At 48.0% G+C, this 14,071-nt stretch overlaps 1 pseudogene; it reads left to right on the top strand.

Moving 5' to 3' along the window:
* Window positions 1-4,414: 4,414 nt before the first annotated feature.
* Window positions 4,415-8,645, top strand: LOC129631702 (carcinoembryonic antigen-related cell adhesion molecule 1-like; annotated as a pseudogene).
* The last annotated feature ends 5,426 nt before the right edge of the window (window positions 8,646-14,071 follow it).

The following is a 14,071-nucleotide window of genomic DNA, read 5'->3' as shown; positions in this document are numbered from 1 at the left end:
GGGCAGTCAGCTCTTGTTGTTGTTCAGTCACCCAGTCATGTCCGACTCTTGTGACCCCACAGACTGCAGCACGCCAGGCCTCTCTGTCCCTCTCCATCTCCCGAAGTTTGACCAAGTTCATGTCCATTGCATCGGTGATGTCATCCTGCAATCTCACCCTCTGACATCCTCTTCTCCTTCTGCCCTCAATCTTTCCCAGCATCAGGGACTTATTTTCCAATGAGTCAGCTGTTTGCTGGGAGGGATTGGGGGCAGGAGGAGAAGGGGACAACAGGATGAGATGGCTGGATGGCATCACCGACTCGGTGGACATGAGTTTGAGTGAACTCTGGGAGTTGGTGATGGACAGGGAGGCTGGTCTGCTGCGATTCATGGGGTCGCAAAGAGTCGGACACGACTGAGCAACTGAACTGAACTGAACTGAACTTGCATCAGATAACCAAAATAGTAGAATTTCAGCTTTAGCATCTGTCATTCCAACAAGTATTCAGGATTGATTTCCCTTAAGATTGACTGGTTTGATCTCCTTGCTGTCCAAGGAACTCTCAGGAGTCTTCTCCAGCACCACAGTTTGAAGGCATGGATTCTTTGGTACTACTTCGCCTTCTTTATGGTCCAGCTCTCACAACCATACGTGACCACTGGGAAGACCATAGTCTCGACTACATGGATCTTTGTTGGCAAAGTCATGTCTCTGCTTTTCAACACACTGTCTAGGTTGGTCATCACATTCCTGCCAAGAAGCATATGTCTTCTGATTTCATGGCTGCAGTTACCATCCGCAGTGATTTTAGAGCCCAAGAAGAGGAACTCTGTCACTACTTCCACCTTTTCCCCTTCTATCTGCCATGAAGTAATGGGGCCGGATGCCATGGCCTTAATTTTTTTAATATTTAGTTTTAAGCCAGCTCTTTCACTCTCCTTCACCCTCATCAAGAGGCTCTTTCGTTCCTCTTTGCTTTCTGCCATTAGAGTGGTATCTGTATATCTGAGGTTGCTGATGTCAACAACCAGATACAATCTGGTTTCATCTAGTCAGCTCTTATCAGATACAATCTGCTGGGACTGGGGAAAAGACTCAGAAATTTACCCTCTAGAGATTATTTAAATAATGGCCAAAGAATGTACAATTTAGGTTATTTTTTTTCCCTCTTCCTTCTGAGACATTCTGCCATTTTAATTTTTGTAACTGCTTGTTTATGTGAAAGGGGTTCTGTTTAACTTGCTGCATAAGCCAGTCTGACTGCTTTAGAGGAAAGAAGCCACCAAAATCCTGCACGTCCCTCTGGCCAGGAGCTCCCCAAGCCTTCTGTATGAGGGGCTCCACACAGAAAACAAGCAGCAGCAGTTTTCTACATTCATGCCCAGAAATGGATCCCACTCCCTTTCTAGGCACCTCAGGCCAGTCATCCTGCTCAGTTGCTCAATCATGTCCGACTCTGTGCGACCCCATTGACTGTAGCCCTCCAGGCTCCTCTGTCCATGGGATTGTCCTGGCAAGAATACCGGAGTGTTTTGCCATTCACTTCGCCAGGGGATCTTCCCCACCCAGGGATCAAACCTGTCTCCTGCCTTGGCAGGCCGGTTCTTTACTACTAGCACCACCTGGAAAGTCCCAGGCCAGTCATCAACCCCCTCCTCTTCCGTCCGTCTGCCCCGCTCACCTTCTCAGGATGCCTTGGTCTCTGCTGAGGTGTGTCTGGTCCTTGAGAAGCAGGAGCGCCCTGAAGGGAACACGCCCCCTCGCTTTGTTCGCATTGCTTACGGCCTAGAAAGCTGCACTGGTGCGCATGCTCCTTAGGACACGGGGCAGATTATGACTCAGCCCTGGGCTTCTTGAAGAGCCTCTGGAATTCTCCCATGGGGTCCATGGGAGGCAGAGAGACATGTCTGCTGCTGTTGCTAAGTCGCTTCAGTTGTGTCCGACTCTGTGCAACCCCATAGACATCAGCCCACCAGGCTCCACCATCCCTGGGATTCTCCAGGCAAGAACACTGGAGTGGGTTGCCATTTCCTTCTCCAATGCATGAAAGTGAAAAGTGAAAGTGAAGTCGCTCAGTCGTGTCCGACTCTTAGCGACCCCATGGACTGCAGCCTACCAGGCTCCTCCATCCGTGGGATTTTCCAGGCAAGAGTACTGGAGTGGATTGCCATTGCCTTTTCCAAGGCGCGTCTACTTCCCACGAGCCTTCTGCACAGACGGGGCCTCCTTGGGCTGCCAAGAGAAAGGCTTTATTCCACCTTCATGATGGACCTCCTGCTGTGTGGAACTGGCCTCCCAGAGAGGGGTGGCTGGGAGCGCTCTGTACTCAGGTAACTCTTTCAGGGTTTTCTCACCCTGACACAGACTCTGTACACCTCCCCTCATGCACACACTTTTGCATAATTTAATTTTGCCTAGCTAAGGCCACTTCTGAATGATTTGTAAAATTTGCTCTAGATTTATAATAAAAAATTATGTATCAGACACCAACATGCTGCCTCACAGTTGGTACTGTTTTCTGCACTGCCTTCCTTACAGGCAGAAGAAACAGAAATTGCTCAACAGGGAGTCAGAGTGAGCCTGTTTCTAAGTCCAGAGGTATTTGATCCTGGGATCCGAGAGCTCGATAAATTCATGCGCACACTTGCTGAGAAAGTGCGTCCACCTAGAGCCACAGGCCACTGCTGCAACCTGCCTGGAAAGACCTGCCTGTCCTCCTCTGAGGGGAGAAGGAGAGAAGATGATTTCATGAGTAAAAGGTCTGCTGGGCTCTTCACTAGGGACACACCTCACTGCCCACGCAGATGGCTCCAGTGCGTCCCATGCCTGATCCAGCGTTCACTCCCACAGTCTCCATGGGCTCAGGTGTATAGAAATCTCTCCAGCACGTCCCACCTCCTTGTTCCCTGTCCCTTTTTTCTGCCCCTCAGAGAGTCAGAGCTGTTCTAACCTGGATGAAGTGAAGTCGCTCAGTCGTGTCTGACTCTTTGCAATCCCGTGGACTGTAGTCTACCAGGCTTATCTGTCTTTGGGGTTTTCCAGGCAAGAGTACTGGAGTGGGTTGCCATTTCCTTCTCCAGGGGATCTTCCTGACCCAGGGATCGGACCCAGGTCTCCTGCATAGCAGGCAGATGCTTTACCCTCTGAGCCACAATTCCACCAAGAATTAGCCTGTCATCTCATTTCCTTCACTTCCAAGCAATTGGAACATGAGCTGTGTTTCCCCTCCTTATCCCCTGACTTCTCCTGGCCCTCTGCTGTGGTGCCTCCTTCCCAAGACCGCTGGAAGCAGCACTAAAATCAGTACCCAGGGGGATTCCCTGGTGGCTCGGTGGTGAAGAATCTGCCTTCACCCTGAGGTGGCAGGGAGTACCGGTTCAATCCCTAGTCCAGGAAGATCCCACATGCCGTGGAGCAACTAAGCCCATGGGCCACAGCAAGAGAAGCCACCCAATGACAAGCCAAGCACCACATCTAGAGAGTAGCCCCCACTCACTGCAACTAGAGAAAGCCTGAGTGCAGCTACGAAGACCCTGTGTAACCAAAAATAAATAATTATAAATAATATGCTGGCTTCTAAGTCTGTAAGTGAAGAAAGAGTCAAGCAGACTTCATTGTTGTCTTATTCCAAGAAATTGCCACTGACACCAACCTTCAGCACCCACCACCCTGATCAGACAGCAGCTGTCAACTCACAGGAAGGACCCTCCAGCAGCAAAAAGAAGACAACTCACTGAAGGTTCAGATGGTGGTTAGCATTTTTGACAATAATGTACTTTTAAGTAAGGTCTAATACACTGGTTTTTTGGACATAATGCTATTGCATACTTAATAGGCTACAATAGAATAAACATATTATTTTGTATTGAGGTAATGTTGATTTCCAAAGTTGCAGGTATACAGCAAAGTGATTCAGTTATATACATATTTTTTCTTTTTAAAATTCTTTTCTATTATACATTATTACAGGATATTGAATATAGTTCCCTGTGCTATAAAGTAGGTCCTTGTTGTTAATTTTATATATAATAGTGTATATCTGTTAATTCCAAATTCCTAATTTACCCCCTCTTCCCCTTTGGTAACCATAAGCTGTTTCCTATGTTTGTGAGTGTAAGCGTGAATGAATACATTCTCCAAAAGTGCCCTGAGATACCCCAAGTTCATGCACTTGCTTTCCAATGGTCTAGAACCAAGCCACAGTATCTCTGAGGTATGTGTGTGTGTAGAGAGAAAAAAGAGGTAGAGGGACCAGAGAGGCAGGAAGGAATGAGAAGAGAGGGAGAGGGACCCTCCCATGACCCAGGGAAGGGCTCCTGCCCCCGGTGGAGGCCCAGCCAGAGGGGGAAGGACAGCAGAGCTCACACGATGGACATCAGTGCTTGTGAGCACCTCCTCACAGAAAGAGGGACATAGCAGACAGCAGGCACCATGGGGACCCCCTCAGGCCCTTCCCGAAGACGCTGCATCCCCTGGAACAGGCTCCTGCTGGCAGGTGAGAGGGTCAAGTTTCAGGGAGGGGGCAGAGATGAGAGAACAAGAGACTGGGTGGTCTCTGGGGGAGACGGGGCTCTGAGAGGGGGCAGAGGGCTTCTGTTTGGACCTGAGGGCAGAGGAGAGTGGAGCAGGGGCGGGTGGGGGAGGAGAGAAGCAACAAGGGAAACATCTCCATGAACTAGAGCTGGTGAGGGGCAGGAAAACCTCAACTGCTGTAGGTTTTATCAGTTATTCTTCACTGAGCAGTAATTGTTGAAAACTGATGATGATAATAATAATGTATATCTTCATTTCACTACAGAAAATAACAGAACCAGGACAGTAAACACTGTCCTTACCCAGCACCCTTAGAAGCTGACAGATAATCACCAGGCTGTGGAATTCCTGGGAACTCTCCTTCCTTCATCCCCAGGTACTAACGTCTGGAGCCTGGTCCTGGCCCTGGGTTTCAAGCAGGATCAGACAAGCCCCTGCCCTCACGGAGCCCGCGCTCTGTGGGGAGGAAGACAGACGAGCAGAGAGATGGAGAGCGTGCTGGCAGGTGCTGCAGGCGTCACGCAGGAAAGGGAGCGGGGAAGGGTCAGCAAGTGAGCACGGAGGGTCTTTACAGCAGCTGGTCGGGGGGAGGGGCATCTCCCAAGAGGCTCTGAGTGTGAGCAGGTGTGTGAGGGCAGCGAGAGAGTGAGCCAGGAGACAGCTGGGGAAACAGAGGGAAAAAACGAGCCCAGAGGGCTGAAGTGCTGGGAGTCATGCTGCTGACCTTGAAACACACACACACACACACACACACACACACACACACACACACACACACACACACTCTCTCTCTCTCTCTCTCTCTCTCTCTCTCTCTCTCTCCCCCTGCACCTCCCCCCCACCAGGCGGAGGGATGAGGAGATCTGTTCAGGGCACCATTTTTCCATCCCAACACACAAGTCAGAATATTAACTGGTTTCTCTGTCTTCCCTCCTAGTCCCACTCTTACACTTCTGGCCCCCGCCCACCACTGGACAATTCCCTGTTAAATTGTTGCCCCACCTTGCCACAAAAGGGACGGATGTTCTCCTACTTGCCCACAATCTGCCAGAGAAGCCTCTAGGCTATGCCTGCCTGGCACAGAGGAGAAAGGGTAGACAGCACCCAGCTAATTGCATCATACAGAGTAGACAATAATGCAACTACCAAAGGCTCTGCCCACAGTGGTCGGGAGACACTTTACCCCAACGGAACGCTGATGATCCGGAGCGTCACCCAGAAAGACACAGGATCCTACACCCTGCTTGTCGCAAAGAATGATTTAGAGACAGAAAGACAAATCGGACATCTCTGTGTATACTGTGAGTGCTTCCTCTCTGACCTCGGAGTGCTGGGGAGGGGGGTGAGTTCTGTCCACACCGTGTGGCGTTAAAACGTGGAGCTGAGACTCAGAACACCTCGTACATGTGGTGGACCAACAATCAGAGCCTCCCCAGCAGCACCAGGCTGGAATTGTCTGAGGACCACAGGAGTCTCACTATACTCGCTGTGACAAGGAATGCCACAGGACCCTATGTGTGCGAAGCCAGGAACCCAGTGAGTGTCAGCCGAAGTGACCCACTCACCCTGGATGTCCTCTGTGAGTAACCTCTGTTCCTATGCGGTCCAGGCTGCCTACCCAAATCCACCCTGCCAGAGGCCAGGCCATACCCATCCCTGTCAGGCCTAGGCACATGGACTCCCACTCCCGGACACTGAGACTGGCCGTGACTTCCTGTTTCAGGCAAGTTCAGGCAGCCCCCCCTTAAATCAAGATGGAGAGGTAAGGGGCTGCTCTGTCTTGAGGGGCTGAGGATCACCAGAATATGATGGGAGAAACAGATGAATATGTCAGACTCACAATGAGTGAGCATGAAGGGTAACAATGAGAAATTTTTCAGACATGTGTGTGAACAGCTCAGAAGAACCTTGGGGCCCTGATAGACCAAGAATTTCCCTACCCTCTGATTGCACCATGCGTGGCTTTATGCTCTTTGCTTCAGATGGCCCGGCCGCCCCCACCACTTCCTCCTCAGACTCCTGTTACCATCCAGAGGAAAACCTCACCTCTCCTGCCACACAGGATTCTTGGCTTGTCAATGTGAAGCCCCAGAAACACGCCCAGGTTCTTTTTATCCCCAACCATACCGTGTACTCTCAGATCCAACATTACCTGACAGGCCTGGACAGCACGACAGTCAGAAAATCGGGGTCTCTAATAAGTGGTCCCTGGAGCATTCTGACTGAGCCTCAGGTGGAGATCTCTCTGGTTTTCTTTCTTCTTTTTTTCCTATCTTCTTTCTCTCTTTCAAGAGAAGGTTGGAGGGGTGGGAGGGAGAGAGAAAGAGGCAGAGACAGAGAAGTGAAGTGAAAGTGAAAGTCGCTCAGTCGTGTTTGACTCTTTGTGACCCCATGGACTGTATAGTCCATGGAATTCTCCAGGCCAGGATACTGGAGTGGGTAGCCTTTCCCTTCTCCAGGGGATCTTCCCAACCCAGGGATCAAACCCAGGTCTCCTGCATTGCAGGCAGATTCTTCACCAACTGAGATATGAGGAAAGCCCAGAGACAGAGAAGGGAGTGAGAAATAGATAAGGGGGAGAGAGAAAGAAGGAGAGAGACACAGAGCGAGGCTTCTCTGGTCTTCTAAAACATCTGGGAAGTAATTATTAACCAAGCTGTGTCCCATAGACAGTTCCCCTAGTTTATAGAAGGACTAGTTTTTACTTCCTTTTGTTAAAACCATAACCACTTCTCTCTAGAGATTTCCTTCACCATGATATTCACTCCACAGGCCAGGATTAAAAGACTTCTTCAGATTAAGAAATTATTCAACTATAATCTCCCGTGGCCCTAAGATCATGAAAACTAGCCGGATCATCTTCATTCCCAACTAAATTATTTCACAAATGGGAACACATTCCTTAATAATATAAAGCTGTTCTGCCCAAAACATGGAGAGGGCTGGCAAGCCTGCCTCCCCAAAATAAACAGATGTGTGAAGGTCCATATAGTCAAAGTTATGGTTTATCCAGTAGTCAGGTAAGGATGTGAGAATTGACCGTAAAGAAGGCTGAGTGCCAAAGAATTGATGCTTTTGCACTGTGGTGCTGGAGAAGACTTTTAGGGTCCCTTGGACAGCCAAGAGATCAAACGAATCAATCCTAAAGGAAATCAACCCTGAACATTCATTGGAAGGACTGACGCTGAAGCTGAAGTTCCAGTACTTTGGCCACCTGATGCAAAGAGCCGACTCATGGAAAAGACCCTGATGCTGGGAAAGATTGAGGGCAGGAGGAGAAGAGGGCAACAGAGGATGAGATGGTTGGATGGCTTCACCGACTCAATGGACAAGAGTTTGAGCAAACTCTGGGAGATAGTGAAGGACAGGGAAGCCTGGTGTGCCGCAGCCTGTGGGTCACAAACAGTCAGACATAACTGCGCAACTGAACAACAATGTTCTGAATGAGAGGGGCTAACATTTATTCCTTTGGATAGGGCCACGTGGAAGCATCAAAGAAGATTTCCACCTGATGATGAGGTTGCTGGATACATGGGCTGAGAAGAGGTTCCCGGGGCTGATCCCACAAGCTGTCCAATACTACAATGTTCCAGCAACCAGGCAAGGGTCCCCCTGGTGTGATCTGGGGGTCAGAGGAGATGTGAAGTCATCTCTTTCCCATTGTCACCTGAACAAAGACCCAGGGCCTTCCTTAGAGTCGCCTTTACAGAGGTCACTGGGCCCCAAGACTGAGGAGGGAGCATGGCCCAGGCCCTGACTCACTCTCAGTCATTTATTTCCTCTGTCTCTCCACAGCCCCAGTGGCACGGCCCTCCCTCCAAACCAGCAACACCACAGTCACAGAACATGAGGGTCCTGTGGTCCTGACCTGCCTCACAGATGAGACTGGGGTCTCTATACGCTGGCTTTTCAAAGGCCAGAGAAGATGACAGAGGGGATGACCCTCACCCCCGACAACAGCACCCTCACCCTAGACTGGGTCAGCAGAGGGGACACTGGGAATTATCAGTGTGAGGTCTCCAGTGGGGGCAACTCCAGAATAAGTGACCCCCGTAGGCTGAGTGAATAACCATCATTACCTCCTGTGTTAGTTGTTAAGTCCTGTCTGACTCTTTGCAACACCACAGACTGTAGCCTGCTAGGCTTCTGTCCACTGGATTTCCCAGGCAAGATTCCTGGAGTGGGTTGCCATTCCCTTCTCCAAGGGATCTTTCCAGCTCAGGGACTGAACCCATGTCTCCTGCATTATCGTCTAAACCTCCGGTGAAGCCCATTTTAATCTGGATAACCTTCTTTTATAAATTCCACCAACAATTAGCCTATCATCTCATTTCCTTCACTTGAAGCAATTGGAACGTGTGCTGTCTCTCCCCTCCTCATCCCCTGATTTCTCCTGGCCCTCTGCTGTGAAACCTCGTTGCCAAGACCTCCTGAAGCAGCACTAAAATCAGTACCTGGGACTTCCTGGGCAGTCCAGTGGTTAAGACTCCACCTTCCACTGCAGGGGTTGCCGTGACCTCCTCCAGGAGATCTTCCCCACCCAGGGATTGGATCTGTGTCTCTTACGTCTCCTGCAGTGGCAGGCAAGTTCTTTACCACTAGTTCCACCTGGGAAGCCCCAGTGAGGTATTAAAGTCTAAATCTCCCTTTTTCTTATTGTACAGTGGTGTTTACATGCACTTTTATAAAGTTTTGTGATAGGCTTTCCAGTGAAGGTGGAAATCACACAGCAGATGTGTATTCAGGAAGTAGGGCTTCCCTGGGGGCTCAGCTGGTGAAGAATCCGCCTGCAGTGCGGGAGACCTGGGTTCAGTCCCTCAGTTGGGAAGATCCCCCGGAGAAAGGAAAGGCTACCCACTCCAGCATTCAGGCTGGGAGAATTCCATGGATTGTATAGTCCATGTGGTCTCAAAGAGTCCAACAGGACTGAGCGACTTTCACTTTTTCACTTTCAAGTGTTCGGTATGTTAGTTCGCATTGTTGTGATCGCAGGCTTGCTGCCACACTCAACTCCAGGTCCCTCCACTTGTCTTTCTTAGTTGCACCATCGTCTCTACAGTGGAAGTGACACCATTTCTTCACAAGATTGGCGGTGGTCATGTGTGGTGAGAGCTGGGGGCCTTGAGGACTGCACTTTGTGCAACATAAACTCCTATGACTGTGTGCTGTCTGTTGGTCGGTTAGGTCTCTGGTTTACAGTGCTCTCACGGTCTCTAGTTCTCACTGAAATCTCTCTGATGCTGTGTCCATTATTGAAGGTGGGGTGTTATAGTGTCACTGTTATGACCGAGCTATTTCTCCCCTCGACACTGTCCATTTTGATTCACAATTCTGGTGCTGTGTTGTTGGGTGCATGATGCTTATAACTGTTCGATTTCCTTGGTGAATGGAAACTTTTCTTGATATGCAAGGTCCTACTTTGTCTCTTGTAGGCTCTTTAGATTTAGAGGTTATTGTAGCAGACACTCATACAGCCACCACAATTCTCTTTTTATTACTATTTGCATAGAGTATCTTTTTCCACCCTTACTTCAACCTTCTATGTCTTTGTATCTAATGTGAGTCCCTTGAAGAGAGTATAGAGATGGGTCATAATTTTAATCCATTCTGTCAACCTCTGCCTTTAATTTGAAGGTTGAGGCTATGAGTCAAATATGTCCTGATAAGAAAGAGCTGCTTCCATCTCGCTACTTGGTATATGTCCTACGTGCTTTATTCATTAATTCCTTTTTTACTTCCTCTTTGGTAGTTAAGTGATTTCCTTTCTTAAGTGTCGTTTTGTTTCTGTTCTTTCCCTGTCCAGTGTATTTCAGTTCTTTCCTTACTGGCTAACTTGAAGATGACAATTAATATCTTAAACATGTATCTACTGAGTTGAAATGCCAATTAGATTCTATAATGTGTAATACAATGTGTAGTATACATCTCCATTCCCCCCATTCTATACACTTATTGTCATAGGTTTCAGACATTATTATACAATGTACATCCATTATATAGATTTATAAATATTGTTTCATGAAATACCTTTGAAATGAAAAACAAGTGATTACAAAAAAGACAATAATACTGGCTTAAATAAGATATTGTGTCACTTTGACCACTGTTCTTTATATATTCCAATGATTTTGAGTTACTGTCCAATGTTTGTTCCGTCATCTAAAAGGATTCCTTTTACATTTCATATATGGCTTGTGTCCAAGGAATTAACTCCCTTGACTATTGTTTATCTGGGAAAGTCCTAATTTGAGCTTCACTGAAGGAGACTTTTTCTATACATTGCTTTCCCGGTTGACAATCTTCCTTTTAGGACTTAAATCAGTGGTCCCAATACCTTCTGGCCCCTTTTCTCTGATGTGGGATTTGATTTTCACCTTATTGAAGATCCACTGTACATGATAAGTCACTTCTCTCTTGCTGCTTTAATCATCCCTCTTTCCCTCGGTCTTTCAGTGATTTGACTATATTGTGTCAGAACACCTGTATCTTGAAAGATCCTTTTTTGGAGTTCCTTAACCACCCTTGGACTGTGAAGAAAGCTGAGCACTGAAGAATTGATGCTTTTGAACTGTGGTGTTGGAGAAGACTCTTGAGAGTCCCTTGGACTGCAAGGAGTTCCAACCAGTCCATCCTAAAGGAGACCAGTCCTGGGTGTTCATTGGAAGGACTGATGCTGAGGCTGAAACTCCAATACTTTGGGCACCTCATGTGAAGAGTTGACTCATTGGAAAAGACCCTGATTCTGGGAGGGATTGGGGGCAGGAGGAGAAGGGGATGACAGAGGATGAGATGGCTGGATGGCATCACCGACTCGATGGACTTGAGTCTGAGTGAACTCCGGGAGTTGGTGATGGACAGGGAGGCCTGGCGTGCTGTGATTGATGGAGTTGCAAAGAGTTGGACACGACTGAGCGAATGAACTGAACTGAACTGAACCACCCTTGATATGTAATCTCTCATCTAGTTCACGAAGTTTTAAGCCATTAATTTTTTATATTTTTTTTCATTGCTTTTTTCTCTTTTCTCCTTCAGGAACTGCCATACTGCATATGTTTGTCCAGTTGATGGAGTTCTGCATAATACTTTCCCTGGTTTCACTATTCCTCATTTATTTCCTTTCTACTGCCTAGTCTGAATAATTTTTCTTTCTATCTTCATGTTCACTGATTCTTTCTTCTACCTGCTCAAATGTGCGGATGAATCACTCTTGTAAGTTATTGCTTTCAGTTCTTATACTTCAGCTCCAGATTCTCTCCAACCATGGATAAATAATTTAACATTAAGAAAGAACATGTTCTTCTTGAGAAGCAGGTTCTTCTCTGCTACTGCTGCTGCTAAGTCGCTTCAGTCGTGTCCGACTCTGTGTGACCCCATAGACGGCAGCCCACCAGGCTTCCCCGTCTCTGGGATTCTCCAGGCAAGAATACTGGAGTGGGTTGCCATTTCCTTCTCCAATGCATGAAAGTGAAAAGTGAAAGTGAAGTCACTCAGTCGTGTCCGACTCTTAGCGACCCCATGGACTGCAGCCTACAAGGCTCCTCGGTCCATGGGATTTTCCAGGCAAAAGTACTGGAGTGGGGTGCCATTGCCTTCTCTAAGATTCTTCTCAGACCTCTCCAATATGGATACAGCCATCCTTCCACACTAACAACTCCAGTGCTTTAGACATGAACACTAATTATAAAGCTAGCTGGGTCAATCTCAGACAAGCACATTAGGAGTAGAAAAACACAAGAGAGAGAGGAGGCTAGTTCTGGACCCTGAGAAGGAAGGCTCATCCCAAGGAGCACTCAGATGGCATCAATCAAGGAGCTGAACTTGTCCTCAAGTTTGATGCACACTCTTCCCTCTCTAAATGATCAGGAAGAACAGACAAAATCATGTTCTTCAGTAGTCAATTCCTCCCTTCTAGAATCCCTGTGCACATTCCAAGCTGGGTGCAAACAGGCCAAGTGATATGGGGACAAGCATCCAATGGTCCGTGAATCAATGAGCAGAGTTTATGGCTCTCTGAGAAGATGATGCTGGTCCGAGACAAGCAACAGTGTCAGGACGGAGGATGCAGGGTCCCATCAGTGTGAGGCATCCCCCCAGTCAGAGTCTGCAGATGAGACCCCAACTCCCCAGATGAGCACTGTGAATGACCCTCAACACCTTTACATCTTCCCTTGTAATTGCACTGGAAGTTGGTGTGTAATGAATGCAAATAATGAGGGTGTAGGTAGTCTCCTTTCAGAGCCTGTAGAAGAATGTGTCCAATTAATTATGCAAGACTCAGCTATTCTTGTCATGGTTTGGTTATTATTTGTGTGAGTTGTTAGACTGTGAGCAACACACTGGATCTTGTGCTTCAGTTTCCTCACCTGTAAAACTGGAGAACAGCTGGATCTTAGGGATGTTGTGAGGATGTTCACTAAAAGATGATGAGATTAAAATCCTTCCCCGGGTACCTACACAGAGTCAGCATGCAAGAAATGTTTTAACAGGTGATATCTTGTTTTTCATCATTGTGGTTTGGGGCTGTAAAGTCAGACAACTTGATTACATTTTGTTTCATCCAGCCCTAGTTCTATGACTTCCGTTAAGTTATTGAACTACTATGTGTCTCGGATTTACGTATGTACAGTAGGGTTCACAACCCTTCCCTCATGGAGGGGGAAAGATCCAAACAGATGGGTGTAAAGGATTTCCCACTGTGCCAGTCACACAGGAGGACCTAGAAACAGTTGGCTAATATGATTACTACTCATCAGTGTTGAGTGGACTGGAGAGGACCTGCCCTCTAAGGTCGACAATAGTGATAGAAAGAAAAAATCAGAGGGAGGCGGCATAATGTGAGATGAAGAGAGTCCTTCAAAGGAAAATGAACAGGACATGGAACTAGCTACAGTGAGAGAATAGAGAGAGCAAGTCCAAGGTTTCAAATTTGATAAAGAGTGAAATGATGCAACCTCATGCAATGGGAGAGTCAGGAAGACACTGTGATGACAAAACACGCAACCACACAGGCCTCAGAGCATCTCCTTCCTCCTAACCAGGCCCTCTCCCATGACTCCTCCTGGTATTCCCTCCAGTGAACTCGGACCCCATTTCCCCTCTCTCTTTCTCTTCTGCTTTCAGGGCAAGAAAACGCCCGAGCCCTCGGTGTGGGGGCCATTACTGGCATCATGACTGGGGTCCTGCTTGTGCTGATGCCCCTGGCTGTCCTGGGGTGTTTCATTTTCCTTCACAGGTACAGTGGCATTCCCAGATGCTGCCCCCGCCTCCAGGTTGACCCTAGTCCTAGAGGAAGGACACCCCATCCTCCAATTTCCGGCCTGGATCTCCAGGACCTCCCCACTTCCCCATGGATATTCTCTCTAGTCCTTCCGTTCCTGCCTCACCAGGTATTGACCTGTGGCAGCTTTCTTAGCACCATCCTCACTTATTTTGTTATTTAGTCACAAAGTTATATCCATCTCTTTTGCCACTCCATGGATTCTTCTGTCCATGTAATTTCCCAGGCAAGAATACTGGAGTGGGTTGCCATTTCCTTCCCCAGGGAATCTTCCTGAC

Source organism: Bubalus kerabau, chromosome 17 (assembly GCF_029407905.1).
Source record: "Bubalus kerabau isolate K-KA32 ecotype Philippines breed swamp buffalo chromosome 17, PCC_UOA_SB_1v2, whole genome shotgun sequence".
Taxonomy (NCBI): domain Eukaryota; kingdom Metazoa; phylum Chordata; class Mammalia; order Artiodactyla; family Bovidae; genus Bubalus; species Bubalus kerabau.
The sequence above is the reverse complement of the archived record's forward strand: the minus strand, read 5'-3'. Positions and strand labels throughout refer to the sequence as shown.